This window comes from Nuphar pumila, chromosome 7, assembly GCF_984573655.1.
Source record: "Nuphar pumila chromosome 7, dmNupPumi1.hap1.1, whole genome shotgun sequence".
Taxonomy (NCBI): Eukaryota; Viridiplantae; Streptophyta; class Magnoliopsida; order Nymphaeales; family Nymphaeaceae; genus Nuphar; species Nuphar pumila.
Genome location: NC_143255.1, coordinates 40,731,491 through 40,749,399, shown reverse-complemented (window position 1 = coordinate 40,749,399; position 17,909 = coordinate 40,731,491).

Here is a 17,909-nt window from a genome sequence, read left to right as displayed (position 1 = left end):
TTAAGTAATACATGAGAAAAACCCTTTGAAAACCCAGTTAGCACAACGTTAGCAGCCACCACCCTCTCTCTCTCTCTCTATATATATATAGATCTCTCTCTCTCTCTCTCTCTCTCTCTCTCTCTCTCTATATATATATATATATATATATATATATATATATATATATATATATATATATATATATATATAGAGAGAGAGAGAGAGAGAGAGAGAGAGAGAGAGAGAGAGAGAGAGAGAGAGAGAAATTAAACTTTTTTGACAGAGAAAATTATATTAAACATAGTGACTACACTGAACAAGGGATCTTTCAAAAAAAGACTACAATGAACAAGGGGGAAGAAATCTCTCCAAAAATCTATCCCCCAAAATTTGCTGCTTGAGCCATAAATTTCAATTAAATCCCTTGCTCATAAGACCAAGTAATTAACCAGATAGTGATTTAACAATTACACTTCTTTCCTCCTAGGCTTATGCTGCTGCTTCGAACTCTCTGGTACCAGCTTTATAGCAGGCATCGAGGAAGTAGCATCGGTCCAAAAGTTCAACAGGCGCTTGGCAGGAGATACCTCATTGAGATTAAAAGTTAGATCTCAAATTGATTGCCTAACCATAAGAACGTTAAAGGCCATTTTAAGCCAAGTGCGAGTGCAACAGGCCAGCCTTTTTATAGTTACTATGATGCTGGCATTCAAAGAAATAGATAAGCAAAGGTGGACCAGCAACTCGAGAAAAAGCTTCTCTAACACAGTTTGCCAGTATGGTCCGACGACCATATATAGGATCAATTTAATAAAGTCCATTAGCAAGAAAGTTGAACAAATGTAAACAGATAATAGAGCCTCTCGTTGGAAAAAAAAAAGCTGACTTTCCCACAAGTGTGAATCGATGGAGGCAATACAATGATGACAGTGGAAGAAAAGGTAAACCAACAACGAAAATAAAACAACACAGAAAGATTTAAGTGGTTCTCTCTCAAACTGAGGTACGTCCACGACGACCAATAGGTCAGCACCTTCCACTATTTTCAAACAGAGATTACAAAGTAACCAAAAGACATAAGCCTTACAAACACACAGAGGTGTAACGAAATGAACAAAAGATGATATATCTCACTGAAGAACAAAAAATGAATGCTCTGGAGAACCAGCCTCACGAAGCTGTCATGAAAGAAGTGTAAGAGTTCTTGCCTTTGTTCACAACGCACCCTTTCGGTACCCTAAAAGTGTTTCTCACACTTTCTTCCTGCTTTTTCAGTTCCCATTCTCGCTCTCTCATCCATCCCTTAAATAGAAGACGAGACTCGCATTTAATGCGAAAGACTAAACGTCTTGTATAACCTACAATGCGACTGAATCACCTTATCACAAATCGCTATTCAGCGAGTACTGAAACAAATCGCTATCCAGCGAATACTGAAACAAATCGCTATGCAGCTTAAAGCACTAACCATAAATCGCCATCGACAAATCGCTGATCCTCAAAACTCTGAACAGTTGAATCATCATTCAGCTGTGAGGACTTCTATAAATCGTTGTCCAGTGAATACTCTTAGTCGTCCTCGAGAAGATCAAGCATCGTGCTTGGGAATTCTGCCGCGATAATGAATATGCATCGAACTACTGATGATACCATAAATGATCAGTTATCAGACGATCCATTTCCAAGATAGATGGGTCCCATAAGGAGGGAAACCCAACAATTCTTCCCCTTCCTGTCTTATGAGGAGGCTTCGACCATCTCTGCTAGAGACCAACACTTCTCAAGCTTGTCCTTGGACAATGCCTTAGTCAACATATCTGATGTATTATCATTAGTGTGAACTTTCTCAAGTTGTAGCAATTTGTCAATCAAGACATCTTGAATCCAATGGTATCGAACATCAATATGTTTTAATCTTAAAGGAAATGAAGAATTCTTACTTAAGTGAATTGCACTCTGGCTATCACAGTGAAGAACATACCTTTCTTGCTTCAAGCCCAACTCTTGCAAGAATTTCTTCAACCACAATAATTCCTTACTTTCTTTTGTAATGGCGATGAACTTAACTTCTGTGGTTGAGAGAGCTACACATTTCTGTAATTTTGACTGCCATGTAACTGCTCCCTCTGCAAAAGTAATCAAATACCCAGAAGTAGATTTTCTACTATCGACATCACCGGCCATATCAGAATCTGTGAACCCATCGAGAATAGGTTCACTATTTTCAAAACACAGACTCATCTTCGAAGTGCTCTGAAGATACCTTAGAACCCATTTCACTGTTGCCCAATGTTCTTTCCTTGGATTTTGCAGAAATTGACTAACAACAACAACATGAGCTATGTTTGGTCGAGTACATACCATAACATACATCAAAGAACCTACTGCCAAAGCATAGAGAATTTTCTGCATCTCGATTTCTTCTTCATCATTTACAGGACATTGACTTGAGTTAAGTTTGAAGTGCCCTACAAGAGGACAATTAACAGGCTTTGCTTTATCCATGTTGAACCTCTCAAGAACTTTTTTGATATAATTCTCTTGAGATAACCAGATCAGCCCATGTGATCTGTCATGAATAATTCTCATCCCAAGAATCTGCTTTGCTGGACCTAAATCCTTTATAGCAAAGGTTTCACTCAGCTCCAACTTCAGCTTGCTTATCCTGCTGATGTCTTGACCTATAATTGACATATCATCCACATAAAGCAAGAGAATGGTAAAATTTCTATTTGATTTTTTTTTCACAAACACACAATGATCTGTGGATTACTAGTACTTATGTTTGCTAAATTGTATAGCGATTACTAGTTTTGAGTTTATTATGTATAGCAATTCCTATAATAGCGATTACTCAGTATAACGACTATGAAGCTACCATGATTTGTACTTACTATTGCTAAATCATATAACAATTACCGGTTTAAGTTTTATTACTTATAACATTTTCTGTGATAGCGATTAATAGGTATAGCGATTATGATGTTACCATGATTTGTACTAACATTTGCTAAATCCTATAGCGATTACTAGTTTTGAGTTTATTTTGTATAGCGATTTCTGTAATAGCGCTTACTATGTATATTGATTATGAAGTTACCACAATTTGTACTTAAGTTTGTTCAATCATTAAGTGATTACTGGTTTAGGGTTTATTATTTATAGCATTTCCTTTAGTTGCAAAGAACGTCTCATAACATTAGTTTAGGGTTTAGGGTCTGAGTTTAGGAAGACGTCATCTGACACGCTACTGATGTTATGTGACGTGTCATTCATTTACACGTACTAATATCGTTTTGAAGATACTAGCAAATAAAATGACATCTTTTAATTAATGCACAATATAATTTATTTATTTATTAATATTCTTTTTGCATGATTTTTAAAAACTGGCGAGATGTGAAATGACGTGAAAAATAAATGAATGAAGCATCGTGTTCTGCAAGGAACACAAGACGTTTCCTTTAAGAGCATGAAACATGCGGCGTTTCATTTAAAGAAGAAAAGGATCCTTTCCTATAACCTGCTTCGTGAGCAACGAATAGAAAAACTGACGTTTCCTCTAACCTCTTTCGTTGCAAAAGCTGTATCGATGTCGAAGAAGGACGTTATGATTCAGTCAAACATCTAAAAAAAAGGGTACCTTCGATTCCTATAACCTGCTTAATCTTTTTTACGTCATTTACAGTTCATTTACTGAATATAATGCTACAATTATTTTACTGAATATTCAGCTAATTTTAGTACAACATCTACAAAACAAGGTGCCAGAAAACTTAGCAAAGTGCTCGAAGAGAACATCGACCGGATGCGAGATGAATTTGCAGAAGGACACACTATCACTAATTTTGTACGTATGAAACCACTATTAGTTATACATTTACGTATGCCATGGGTATGTATATTAACAAGTGCACATTTGTTGTAAAGAGACTATACACGATTTCGTCATGTATATTCAAAGCAAGGGAAGAACTATGTCGGTCCACGTCGTCACCCCTTATTTTATGGTATATCAATTATATTATATGTTTATTTCTTTTTTTTTATTTATTAATGTACCTTCATATTTTAAACTTACTATTATTACTGTTCTGCTCAACAGAGTATTGTTCGCCGAATGCCATACACGACTGAATTTCTAGACAGAATATAATACTGGGATAACAATGACCAAATGACAGACTTTTGTTCAAGTGAAAAGGTTTGTGACCATATCAATTTGTAAGATGTTAAATCTATTTAAGATCTTGTTTTGATTCTTAATATCATTTTTTAAGCTATAAATAGGAATTTACATATCGATTTAAGATATTGTTTTGATTCTTAATATCAATTTTTATGCTGATTCTAAATATCAATTTTTAAGATATTGTTTAGATTCTTAATATCGATTTAAGATATTGTTTTGATTCTTAATATCGATTTCTATGCTGATTCTAAATATCGATTTTTAAGCTATCAACATATCGATTTAAGATATTGTTCTGATTCTTAATATCGATTTCTATGTTGATTCTTAATATCTATTTTAAGCTATCAATAGGAATTTTCATATCGATTTAAGATATTGTTCTGATTCTATGTTGATTCTTAATATCGATTTAAGATATTGGTTTGATTCTTAATATCGATTTATATGCTGATTCTTAACATCGATTTTATGGTATTATTACGCATTTCCATATTCATTTTTTAAGATATTTTAAAATCGATTTACAGATATTGATTCCTACATTGTGACAATCGGAAAAGCATTGGGTCTTATACATGTTGGATATACGATAACAAAAAATATAGCTATACAAATCCTTGGACTATGACATTGGTGTAGACCGAGACATTATGCACTTGGTAAGTTTCTATCTTTAAGATTACCGTATCTTGTACCGTGGCTCGGAATTTACTTGCTTTTGCATAAATCACAGGTTGGATTTTTCAGAGACATGTTGGGTGTCAACATTGGCACGTGGAGGCTTCACGTCGCATAGGATGCTCCTTTACAAAATAATGGCATCGATTGTGGCATCTTTGTAATAAAGTATATTGAAGCAATATACTATGGACAAGCACTAGAATTCACTGCTGTATGCTGTACAATTAAACATGTTTTATTATCCTATATTATTGGTGACTACATTTTTATATTAGTCTGACTTTCAGCCTTTTTTTTTAGGATAATATACCTAGATTCCGCACAGAACTATGTAAAAAATTGAAGGATTTTCCAGTTGAGAAAAATACAAAACCCAGACTGCAAGATTACCTAGAACACTATGAAGGACGCGAGGCGCCTAGGAGTAAGAGGAAGTCATTTTAAACGTCTACCTGTTCTCAAGGATAACGTGAAGAGGGCTACGTTCTACTGCTGAGAGAGAGATAGCAATTTTTAGTTTAACTTTCAATTTCCATTTTTTTTGTGTATAGACATTTGTAACAAATTTTATAAGACCACAAAATTCACATTGATCCATAAACCAAAATTATGAACCTGGCACACGTGTGTTGAATACACAAATTACCACCTCAAGCGCCCAAATCTCATCAATGTAAATTTTGCAGGCACATGTTTCAAAATTATAATACAAATATCTTGCAAATCGATACATCATATAATTTATAGGATATTATATCAATTTTTGTGAGATATTGTATTGTTTGTTAATATTGATTTGTAATATATTATGCTGAATTGTCGTATATCAATTTGTAAGATATTATGTGTTTTTTAGTGTCGATTTGTGAGATATTGTTTTTTTTGTTATTATCGATTTATAACATATTATGCTGAATTGTCGTATATCGATTTGTAAGATATTATGTGTTTTCTAGTGTCAATTTGTGAGATATTATTTTGGTTGTTAAAATCGATTTGTAATATATTATGCTGAATTGTTGTATATCAATTTGTAAGATATTATGTGTTTTCTAGTATCGTTTTATGAGATATTGTTTTGTTTGTTAATATCAATTTGTAATATATTATGCTGAATTGCCTTATATCAATTTTTAGGATATTATGCCCAATTGACGTATAACAATTTGTAATATATTATGCTAAATTGTCGTATATCAATTTGTAAGATAATATGTTTTCTAGTATTGATTTGTGAGATATTGTTTTGGTTGTTAATATCAATTTGTAATATGTTATGCTGAATTGTCCTATATCGATTTGTAAGATATTATGCTGAATTGTCGTATATTGATTTGTAATATATTATGCTGAACTACCATATATTGATTTATGAGATAATATGTGTTCTCTATTATCAATTTGTGAGATATTGTTTTGGTTGTTAATATCAAGTTGTAAAATATTATATTGAATTGCTGTATATCGATTTATAAGATATTATGCTAAATTACTTAATATCAATTTGTAATACATTATGCTGAATTGCCGTATATCGATTTGTAAGATAATATATATTTTCTAGTATCGATTTATGAGATATTTTTTTAGTTGTTAATATCGATTTGTAATATATTATGCTAAATTGCCGTATATCGATTTGTAATATATTATGCAGAATTGCTTTATATCGATTTGTAAGATATTATGCTGAATTGCTTAATATCAATTTATAATATATTATGCTGAATTGCTATATATCAATTTGTAAGATAATATGTGTTTTCTAGTATCGATTTGTGAGATATGATTTTGTTTGTTAATATCGATTTGTAAGCTATTATGTTGAATTATCATATATCGATTTGTAAGATATTATGTGTTTTTTATTATCGATTTATGCAATAATTTTTGTTTGTTACTATCGATTTATAATATATTTTGCAGAATTTCCGTATATCGATTTGTAGGATATTATGTTGAATTGCCGTATACCGATTTATAATATATTATGCTGAATTATCGTATATCGATTTGTAAGATATTATGCGTTTTCAAGTATCAATTTATGAGATATGGTTTTGTTTGTTAATATCGATTTGTAAGTTATTATGTAGAATTTCCGTATATCGATTTGTAAGATATTATGTATTTTCTATTGTCAATTTGTGAGATTTGTTTTGTTTGTTACTATCGATTTGTAATATATTTTGCTGAATTGCCGTATATCGATTTGTAAAATATTATGCTAAATTGTTGTATAGCGATTTGTAATATATTATGCTGAATTGTCATATATCGATTTATAAGATATTATATATTTTTTAGTATCGATTTGTGAGATATGGTTTTGTTTGTTAATATCGATTTGTAAGCTATTATGTTGAATTTTCATATCGATTTGTAATATACTATGCTCAATTGTTGTATATCGATTTGTAAGATATTATGTGTTTTCTAGTGTCAATTTTTATGATATTTATAGTATGATTTATATTGTAGAATTACAACAAAGAATTATAACATTACAACACAAAATTATCGATTTACAAAAAAAATTATAGAATTACGATAAAGAATTATCGATTTACAACAAAGAATTATAAAACTACAACAAAGAATTATAGAATGCTAAACATTACAACGATTTGTAAGATATGAAAGTTAAATGCTACAACTATTTTGTAGCTGAAGAATCCACACACGATTCCTGTGTTGCGTTGCTCACTTTTGAATTGAACAGAGCCCATTATGAAACAGAACAATATCAAACACTACATTAAGTTCAACAAGAAATGCAAACATCCTCTCAAAATTGTTATATACCAAAAGACTTGTCAAACTCATGCCATCATTCCACTCAAACAGGTCGGGTGGATTGCAGGTTCCAACATTGTAGTGCACGTCTGTATAGTATTGCTGCATGTTGAAAATTACATAAGTTAGATATTGATAGGTTGCATATAATATAATTTACATGGGAAGTAATATACTGTATTACATACCTGTTCATACGAAGGGCTTAGTTGCTTAGGGGTTGGTTGTTTCTTAGACATTTTCTTGCCAACTAATTTTAGTGCACCCTTTGTCCTTCGACGACTGTGATCAGAGGCAAGTTTCTTTTTGATATCCTTTGCTAGGTGAATATTTCTATCATAATCTACAACGTTTACTCCTAACTTGTCGAAGATGATGTTTACGCTTCGACACAACTTCTCATAAGGGTCAAGGGAAGCGTAATTTTTACTTACGTTGTTTAATCCTGTTTTCTTAGATTGGTTATCATGAGCTGCAACAGACTCATGGTAAATTAACTGTACTTTTTCAAGTAATTCCCTTGACACTTTTTTCATACATACATAAGCTTCTTCGCTTTTTGATGTCAAATCCGTAACATGTATAAGTGGCCTACATAGTTGTTGGTAACAAGAGGCTATCTAACACTTCTCATCAACATTAGATGAACTGACATTATTTTTATCTAGTAGTTCAATCTTTGCTTGTCTCGTCCATCATCGCATTATATATGACTCAGGTATTTATTGTATCTTCTCTTGATTAAGTGCCTTTAAGGCATGACGACATAAAATACCTTTGAATTCAAACATTTTGCACATACATGCAACTGTTCCATTGTCAACATTATATGTAATATGTGCTTCTTGCCTTTTTGGATGCTTTTCGCATACAACATGATATTTGTGTATATTCACATATTGCATATGTCCTTCTATGTTGCAATTCATGACCTGTATAACCTCCTTCTTAGTCCATTCAAATACAGTTAGTGTATACAGATCTACAGGTCATGTCAATATTTTTATGCCCAAAGTTACAAGGCGGGTGTTGAAGCATTTCACATCTTGTTCAAGCTCATTCTATCTAAGACCGTCTACAAATAATTCATACTGTTTCATAAAATGAAACATTGTTAAACATGAATACAATATTTTTTTCAGTGTGACATGCATGGATTCAGTTCTTTGTGTGCTTATCATACCTGCATAAAAGTACTGTCTTCCATATGCCAATGCCCACTTCTCTTTGTCCGCGTATAAATATTGTAACCACACACAGTCTTCAAGGTCGTACATCTGAATCATTTGCTCCCAATCAGACATAAAGGTGACCTCGTCTATGCTCTCAAGTACACACTGTCTAAACTTTTTATCAACCCTATCTTCTGATTAAAAATGTGTCCTATGTTCTTTGCTGCATTTTGAAAGATATGCCACAAACATAGGCGATGATGTGCATATGGCCATACATGAGACACTGCAGCTACAATTGCATGATCACCATCTGTAAGTACAACTCCAGGGTGCTTCCCATTCATTGCCTGTGTAAATACTCTGAACAACCACTCAAAGGTTTTCTTGGTCTCGTCATACAAAAAAACACCACCTAATATGCAACGCCGTGAGTGATGGTTTAATCTGACAAACTGCGCAAATGACCACTGTTCTGTATTAATCTTCATTGTCGTATAAAAAACAAGTACATCATTGAAGCATTCATAATCCACTATTGACTTTGAATCTGCCCAAAACATATTTATAGCGTACCCATATTCATCTAGTTGCATTGCACTAAAGAAACCATGGTCAATGTTTGATTTTTTCTATAGGTAATTAATCAAAGAACATATTCCTCCATTCTTCATGTTTTCTAACTTCTTTCTTCTCAAGTGGTTTCCTAGATCCATAGGTATGAATGGTACATTCTCGCAACCACCATCTACGTGCACGCATAAATTGTATGTCTTTCTTGGTGCAATGCCGGTGCTATCAGCCGTTTCAACAATTGCAGTATGCGCTTCAGTTACTTTACGATGTGACCTTAACATAGGAGTCATAAATGAAATAACAAATTCATGGTTATGATCATTGATTAAAGTACAAACTACATATTTTTCATTCGGAAGTCTTCTTAACACCATTCTCGCTGGACAACTGCATCTTGAATCTGGCTTGCTCCTTGTTGAATTTTCACTTGACTTCTTCCAACCTTGCTTAGAACAAACATATGCCTTTCTCACCACGACACTCTGTGCATTTTTTGCCCAAGAATACCTTCTAAAACTGAAGCAAAGTTTTAAGGCATAATCATTGTAAAATTTGTATGCAGTTTCCTCATTATTAAACTGCATTCCCTCTATGGGAACAAAGTCAAGTGTACTATCATGTAGACTTGAGGTGTTTGCACCTTTGTCAAGTGCACTGTCATGATCGTCTACCTCATTATCGAATTGCATTTCGTCTGCTGGAATATTCAAGTCAAGAGTGAATCCAATGCCTGCACCCTTCTTATCATGTGCATCATTAGTGCATATATTCAATTCTTCAGGTGCGTCTATAGGATGGATGTCCGTTGCTCCATGACTTCCCAATGATTGAGATACATCATCTTCACTGCAACTAGTTGATATGCTCAACACTGTCATGGTCAACACTGTCATGAGCAAAATATCAATTTGCATTAGCCAACACATATGTTTACTATGATTTATTCAAGATGCATATAATAACGAGTACCGATTAGTTAAGCATAATAACTTACAAATCGATATTAACAAACAAAATCATATCTCACAAATTGACATAAGAAAACACATAATATCTTACAAATCGATATACGATAATTCAACATAATATATTATAAATCGGTATACGACAATTCAACATAATATCTTACAAATCGATATACGACAATTCAACAAAATATATTATAAATAGATAGTAACAAACAAAACAATATCTCACAAATCGATAATAGAAAACACAAAATATCTTACAAATTGATATACGACAATTCAACACAGTATATTACAAATCGATATTAACAAACAAAATAATATCTCATAAATCGACAATAGAAAATACATAATATCTTACAAATCGATATACCACAATTTAGCAAAATATATTACAAATCTATAGTAACAAACAAAACAATATCTCACAAATCCATAGTAGAAAACACATAATATCTTACAAATTGATATACGGTAATTCAGCACAATATATTACAAATCGATATTAACAAACAAAATAATATCTCACAAATCTACAATAGAAAACACATAATATCTTATAAATCGATATACGACAATTCAACATAATATATTACAAATCGATATTAACAAACAAAACAATATCTCACAAATTGTCACTAGAAAATACATAATAGCTTATAAATCGATACACGATAATTCAACATAATATATTACAAATCGATATCAACAAACAAAACAATATCTCACAAATCAACACTAGAAAACACATAATATCTTACAAATCGATATATGACAATTCAACATAATATATTACAAATCGATATTAATAAACAAAACAATATCTCACAAATCGATATACATGTTACTACAACCGCGATTTGGTTACATTGCATATACTGAGTGAATGGACAATACCGAATGAGGTAGAGGCCCTTGGTAGCATTTGTAACAAAGCATTTTTGTCAGGAGATCCCACCACCTTACAAATATCTTCAAGTTTCCAACCATTGAAACGATATAATCTACCTGCAATAACAAAACAACGCCTTAATGACACTCACGATGACATACGTTCTTCAACAATAACATGATGACATGGAAAGGTACTCACGATGCTTTAATGACACTTGTTGGAATGTTTGTGCATCATTGTTTTTTTTCATACTACCTAACGAAAATGAAGAAGAAGAGAAGACTGTAAGAAGAGATGGTCGACAAATCCCCTTTTTGATGCCCACCAATGATCGAACCAGTTGTTCGATTTATAGTTATCTCCACAAGGTAGGAACGAACCAGAAAAAGTTTTCTATCTAACACAAGGGAGGAACGAGAAGGCGGCTATGTGTTGTAGCACAAACTAAAAACAAAGCCGGAACGTGCAAATCTATATACGGGGAGAGAGAGGATATTTTCGTTCAACGCATATCTATTTTACGGGAGGACATTTCAGTCAAAATCATATCTACCTTTTTTATATGTTATTTTATTATAAAGTCATCGTGGGCAACATTGGCATATGAATTATTGTGGGTCCCAAGATATTCCTCCATACACACCGGAACACGCAAATTTGTGTTCCGAGGAGAACACATAACACCCTCTCCAATTTGGCTAACGAGGAGGAAGAAGGCTTTCCATTATTTAAATAGAATAATGTTTCCATATTTTATAAGTGTGTTTCCCAAAGCTTTCCATGCTTTTGAAGAAGCAAAGAGTTGCCTGCTTCCGAATCACTTTCAGGGAAGCGAGCTTCCCTATGTAGCAAGAAGTTTATGGTAACTATGCCCTAAAGTATGAAACACATTGGACATGTGCTTTATAAGGAAACATAAAATAAAAATTTATAAAAAATTGTTGCAGTAATTAGAGATAAATCTGAAGAATTTATGCAGAAACATTTAAAAATATCACGCTTTTTTTTAGGGGCTTATGTTGCATTCTTCTTAAAGCCAATAATTTCAAAATACTGCCTGATACAATATCTACGGTTTAGTCACCCATAAGTGCAGCTCATATTAAGAGCTACACATCTTAGATGTGGACGACTGGCAAAACTGGCCACAACCATGCTTCTATTTTGCCGTAGCACCGGCTTGAAAAGATCAAATTGCAAGTCAATTTTGTGCGCCACCAAGTTATGGTTCACGTTCATATGGCAAGCAAGCGACCCTTTAGCTTATATTTATACAATACCTCTACCAATCTAAAATCAATTACCCTAATATTGTGCAAGGCACCAATCTTCACCATTCATCTAACAGATGAACAGCGGTAAAAAAATTGTAGTCAATGTGCGGTCAAAAGATGAATGCAGCAATATCCAAATATTATGCCTTGTCTGTCTCAAAGATGGACAAAATTGGTGGAGCCACAATAGGTCAATAGCATCATTTTAGCCCTTTCATATGAACACTCCTCCAATAGCTGAGAACCTGCATGTGCAACAAGTGAGATTCCTCCATGGAGGTCAACATATCAGGCGCCTCTAAGCCATAGTTACTACCAACATTTAGGCATGACAGATACTATATTTTGTCCTATAGTATTACTCTTCCTAATGAATCAAAATTACGTATCTAAAATTCATTGACCTTGAAATGATGATACCATTCAAATTTGTCAGCCACTAGCCTATCTATGAATCTCCAAGAATGTTAAACATTGCAATGTTTCAATGGCTCAAACTGTTTATTAATGTAAAATAAAAGTGAGTTTGACATCTTCAAGAGAACTGTTATTACAAAGGCCTCCATTGTTTTACGCAACTTACATGGGAAAGTGCTGAGATGACAATCCTCATGAAATCCTTTCCCACCATGAATGAAATAAACATCAAATCATTATTGTAGAAAAGTACCATGCCCGCCCAAGTGGGCCCCACTTTTTCTCAAACAGCCCCCCCCCCCCTCTCATGAAAGCTTTAATTCACCTGAGAAGGCTGGGCTAGCAGGATATTTGAGAAATCTGTTTTCCATGTAAAGCCTTTCCTTTAAATGGAAACGAAACAAAGGAGCCCTAATTGTCAAATGAAGACATAGTTCAAATTTGCAAAATACCAATACGTCGATATCACTTTTAAGTCAAAATAAGGATGCTTCTTTTCTCAACTTATTTACATTGATGCCGGTTCAGTTAAGGATCACAGCTATCCCCCAATCCTATAAAACCCCCTCATACATTGATTGATTTTCAAGCCAAGATTTGAGAATCTTTAGCTTCTCATATTCCCTTTGTTTCCTGACAATGAGACCCTCTATACTTATGATGAGCTACTTGATCATCAGTGTTATAACCTCAGAAAACTTTTCTCTTGGCCAGGCAAACTATGATCCAAGCAGTGGTCACTCCATGAGTAGGTTTCTTTCTGAGTCTGCGTACAATCAACCTGGCTGTAAATCTTACCCACAGGTGTGCCGTGTTCAAGGTAGCCCTGGCCCTAATTGTTGCCAAAACTCGTGCGTTAACACCTCAACCGATACTCAAAACTGTGGCCGATGCGGAATCACTTGCAGGTATATGGAGACATGTTGTGGAGGGAAGTGTGTTAATCTCTTGAACAGCCAAAAGCATTGTGGACACTGTTATAATAAATGCAAGAAGGGAGTTTCTTGCTCATATGGGATGTGTGATTATGCATAAAGCCTTTTTTTTTATAGGCATGATGTGGAAGTTTAAGCTCCATACTGAAACTGGGCCTCAAGTTGGTCAGATGTTCAAACCCAAGTAATTGTAAAATGCTGATTTTTTATGTTGTATGGTGATGTAATCTGTTCTTTTTTTCCTACTTGAATCTTACCAATGCATGATGGAAATAAAATCATTGTTCTGCCAATTAAGTTCTTAATAATCACGTCATTTTGTTGGACATCTATAGTTTTGCATTAAATTCTTGGTGCACGTCTGTTAAAAGTGCATATGTGTGAGTTTCTTGCCTGAATTCAAATGGACAGTTGCATTCAAGCATGTATCTCAGCTTGAACTAATAATTTGTGACAAATAAGATATGGATCAAAATAAGATGTTAGAGTTTGGACCAACTTCCAATCCAAACAACAGTCCAGAACCATGACCAAATCTTGCTGAGCATTCATCCATTATTACCCAAAATATGATTTAAATAGAAGTTTTGAACCCACGTTTACATTAGTATTTAGCAAATGCTTTAGGACCAAATACGAAACTAGGTAAACCCCCGTGTTGGGGGATTAAGGCCCCCCCCTCCTTTACAGGTTCAGGTGCAATCACAGTGTGGAGGGATTAAGGACCCCGTCCTTTACAGGTGTAGGGATCAGGTGCAATCACATTACACAAATGCAATGTGTCGCTGCACTTGATCACCATCCAGCTGCTGTTGGACCCAAATGAAGGGTGATTAGGTGCAGCGGTACATTGCATTTGTGCAATGTGATTGCACCTGATCTAACTCCCCTTCGAGGAGAGAAGCCCTGTTGGTTATACAACCAAGCAGTTATTCATCCACCCATACTAGAGAGGATATAACTCCACAAATTAACTGCTCCTATCTAACAGGTGGAGCCCCATTGGTAACGTGGCATTCATGTCTTTTTTTTTTCGATAGAGAAAGCTGGGGTAAGGCTGACCCCTACGAGTTATACAACCATAGAATTACCCTTTGCAAAATGAATCTGTTTACTATAAAGAGATTTGTTGTTCCTGACCATGTTTCACTTTAATTGTTATTTGAACAAAAAGATCACAATAAACTAACGATCACAAAAGGTCTCCACTGCCGCTCTATCTCAAAATCCTGGCCTCTATTCCTGCAAGGGTTTTGATTTTAACCTTCATCACAACTTTCATTCCGGGTTCAAAAGGCGTGAGGCAGGGAGGGCCTGTTTTTCCTAGATCCACTGCCATCCCTAAAGAAGGTTTGGAGACCGAGCAGGGAAAGGTGGGGATCGGTGCGGGATGGGAGAAAGCGTAAGTCCATCCTCACATCTATTGCCACACGGGTTTTGATTTTAACTTCCATCCCCGCCTCGGTCTTGGTTTCATGTCTTCCATCTCCTGTCCAAACGGGACGAGGTAAGGTGGGGCCTCGTTTTTCCCTAGTCCACTGCCATCCCTATAACCACCCATGCACCGGGAGGGTGGTGTGTGTTCTCCCTCGAAGACGGCCGTTAGCCACAATGCATGTTGGGGGGTCCCAATGAGCGCCACGTATATAAGCACATGGGGCTCGTATTCCCGTATGTGTCAGCATCACTTAACATCGGAGTCCGGTGCAGTTGCAAAGACTTAAGTATCCTTTCCTGCTATTCTCGCCATGAAACAACGGTTCGAGAAAATGACAAAAATGTTCTCCATTAAAAAAAAAAACGATGGTTCAAGAAAAGGATAAAAATGACCTCCATCCAAAAAGTCGAGGATGATGTCAACTCTTCAAAGTCCAAACGTTCTATTTTTGTCCTAAGCAGTAAACTTTTACACCATCTGCTGTAACAGGATCTCCCCTTGACAACACAAACTTTGCCACTGGAGTAGCAACCTTTGCCGTCATCTCGAGTCGAGGTTCCCGCCTTGGTTTTTAGCTTGTGTTATAACACATTGCCGCCTTCTCGTTCCTGTCTTGTGTTACAAAACATTTCCGGGTTCGCGATCGACTGGTTCGATCATTGGTGGGCGTCATAGGGCATTTGTCGACCATCTCTTTTTACAGTATTCTCTACTTTTTCATTGTCGTTAGGCATTATGGAAGAAAGCAATGACGCACAAACAATCCAACAAGTGCCATTAAGGCATCGTGAGTACCTTTCCATCTCATCATGCTATCGTTGAAGAATGTATGTCGTCGTGAGTGCCATTAAAGCATTGTTTGTTTTGTTATTGCAGGTGGATCTTGTCCTTTTGATGGTTGAAAACTTAACGATATTTGTAAGAAGCTGGGACCTGTATGCTTGTTTACAGATGCGAGGAAGGGACTCTACCCCATCCGATATCCTCCATTCACTTAGTATATACAATGTACCGCAAATCGCGATTGTAGTAACATACTACCGATTTGTTAGATATTGTTTTGTTTGCTAATATCAATTTGTAAGCTATTATGCTGAATTTCTGTATCGATTTATAATATATTTACGATATGTATATCAAATTATAAGATATTATGTGTTTTATAGTGTCGATTTGTAAGCTATTATACTGAATTGCCGTATCGATTTGTAATATATTATGCGATATGTATATCAATTTATAAGATATTATATGTTTAATAGTATAAATTTATAAGATATTTGTAGAAAGACTTTTAAAACGTGTGCGTGCAGAAATACATTGTTATGCGCTAGCGGTGGTGATTTTCGTATTCAAATCGTTGCTCATTTATCGATTTCTATTAAAATCGCTTCACAATATCATAGATATAATTAAATCGCTATCGTCAACACACATATACGACGATTCATTTTTTTTATTGTCATGGTAAGTAACAACTCGATGCATAGTATAAGCAAATAAAAAATCACTGTTGCATTTATACTGTGATTCATTCAATCATTTCTTTGACTTGCTTAACCTTATCGGTATCCATTGTTATATGCATCTTGAATAAATCGTAGTAAACGTATGCGCTTTCTAACACAAATTGATATTTTTCTTATAACAATGGTAAGCTTATCATCTGGTTGTAATGAAGATGATCTATCTCAATCATTTGAAAGATATGGAGAAGTGAACATATGTACTAATGACACACCTGAAGAAGTGAACATGTGCACTAATGATGCCCATGATAACAAGGGTGCAAGCATTGGATTCACTCTTGACTTGAATGTTCTAGCAGAAGAAATGCAATTCGATAATGAGGTAGACGATCATGACAGTACACTTGATAAAGGTGCAGGCACTGGGAATGTACATGATAGTACACCTCGGCCTGTTTATGTAGAATGAATGCAGTTTAATAATAAGGATGCTGTATATAAATTTTACAATGATTATGCCTTAAAATTTGGCTTCAGTGTTAGAAGGTATTCTTGGTCAAAAAATGCACAAGGTGTCGTGGTGAGAAAGACATATGTTTGTTCTAAAAAAGGTCGGAAGAAGTCAAATGGAAATCCAACAAGGAGCATGACAGAATCAAGATGTGGATGTCCAATAAGAATGGTGTTAAGAAGACTTTCAAATGAGAAATATGTAGTTCGTACTTTAATCAGTGATCATAACCATGTTTTATTTGCTTCATTTATGACACCTATGTTAAGGTCACATCGTAAAGTAACTGAAGTGCATGTTGCAATTGCTCAAATAGCTGATAACGCCGACATTGCATCAAGGAAGACAAACAATTTATTCACGCACATAGATGGTGGTTGCAAGAATGTGCCATTCACACCTATGAATCTAAGAAACCACTTGAGAAGGAAGATGACATATAACATGAAGAATGAAGAAATATGTTCTTTGGTTGATTACTTACAGAAGAAATCAAGCATTGACCCTGATTTCTTTAGTGCAATGCAACTGGATGAAGATGGATATGCTGTGAATATGTTTTGGGTAGATTCAAAGTCAAGAGTAGTTTATCAATGTTTC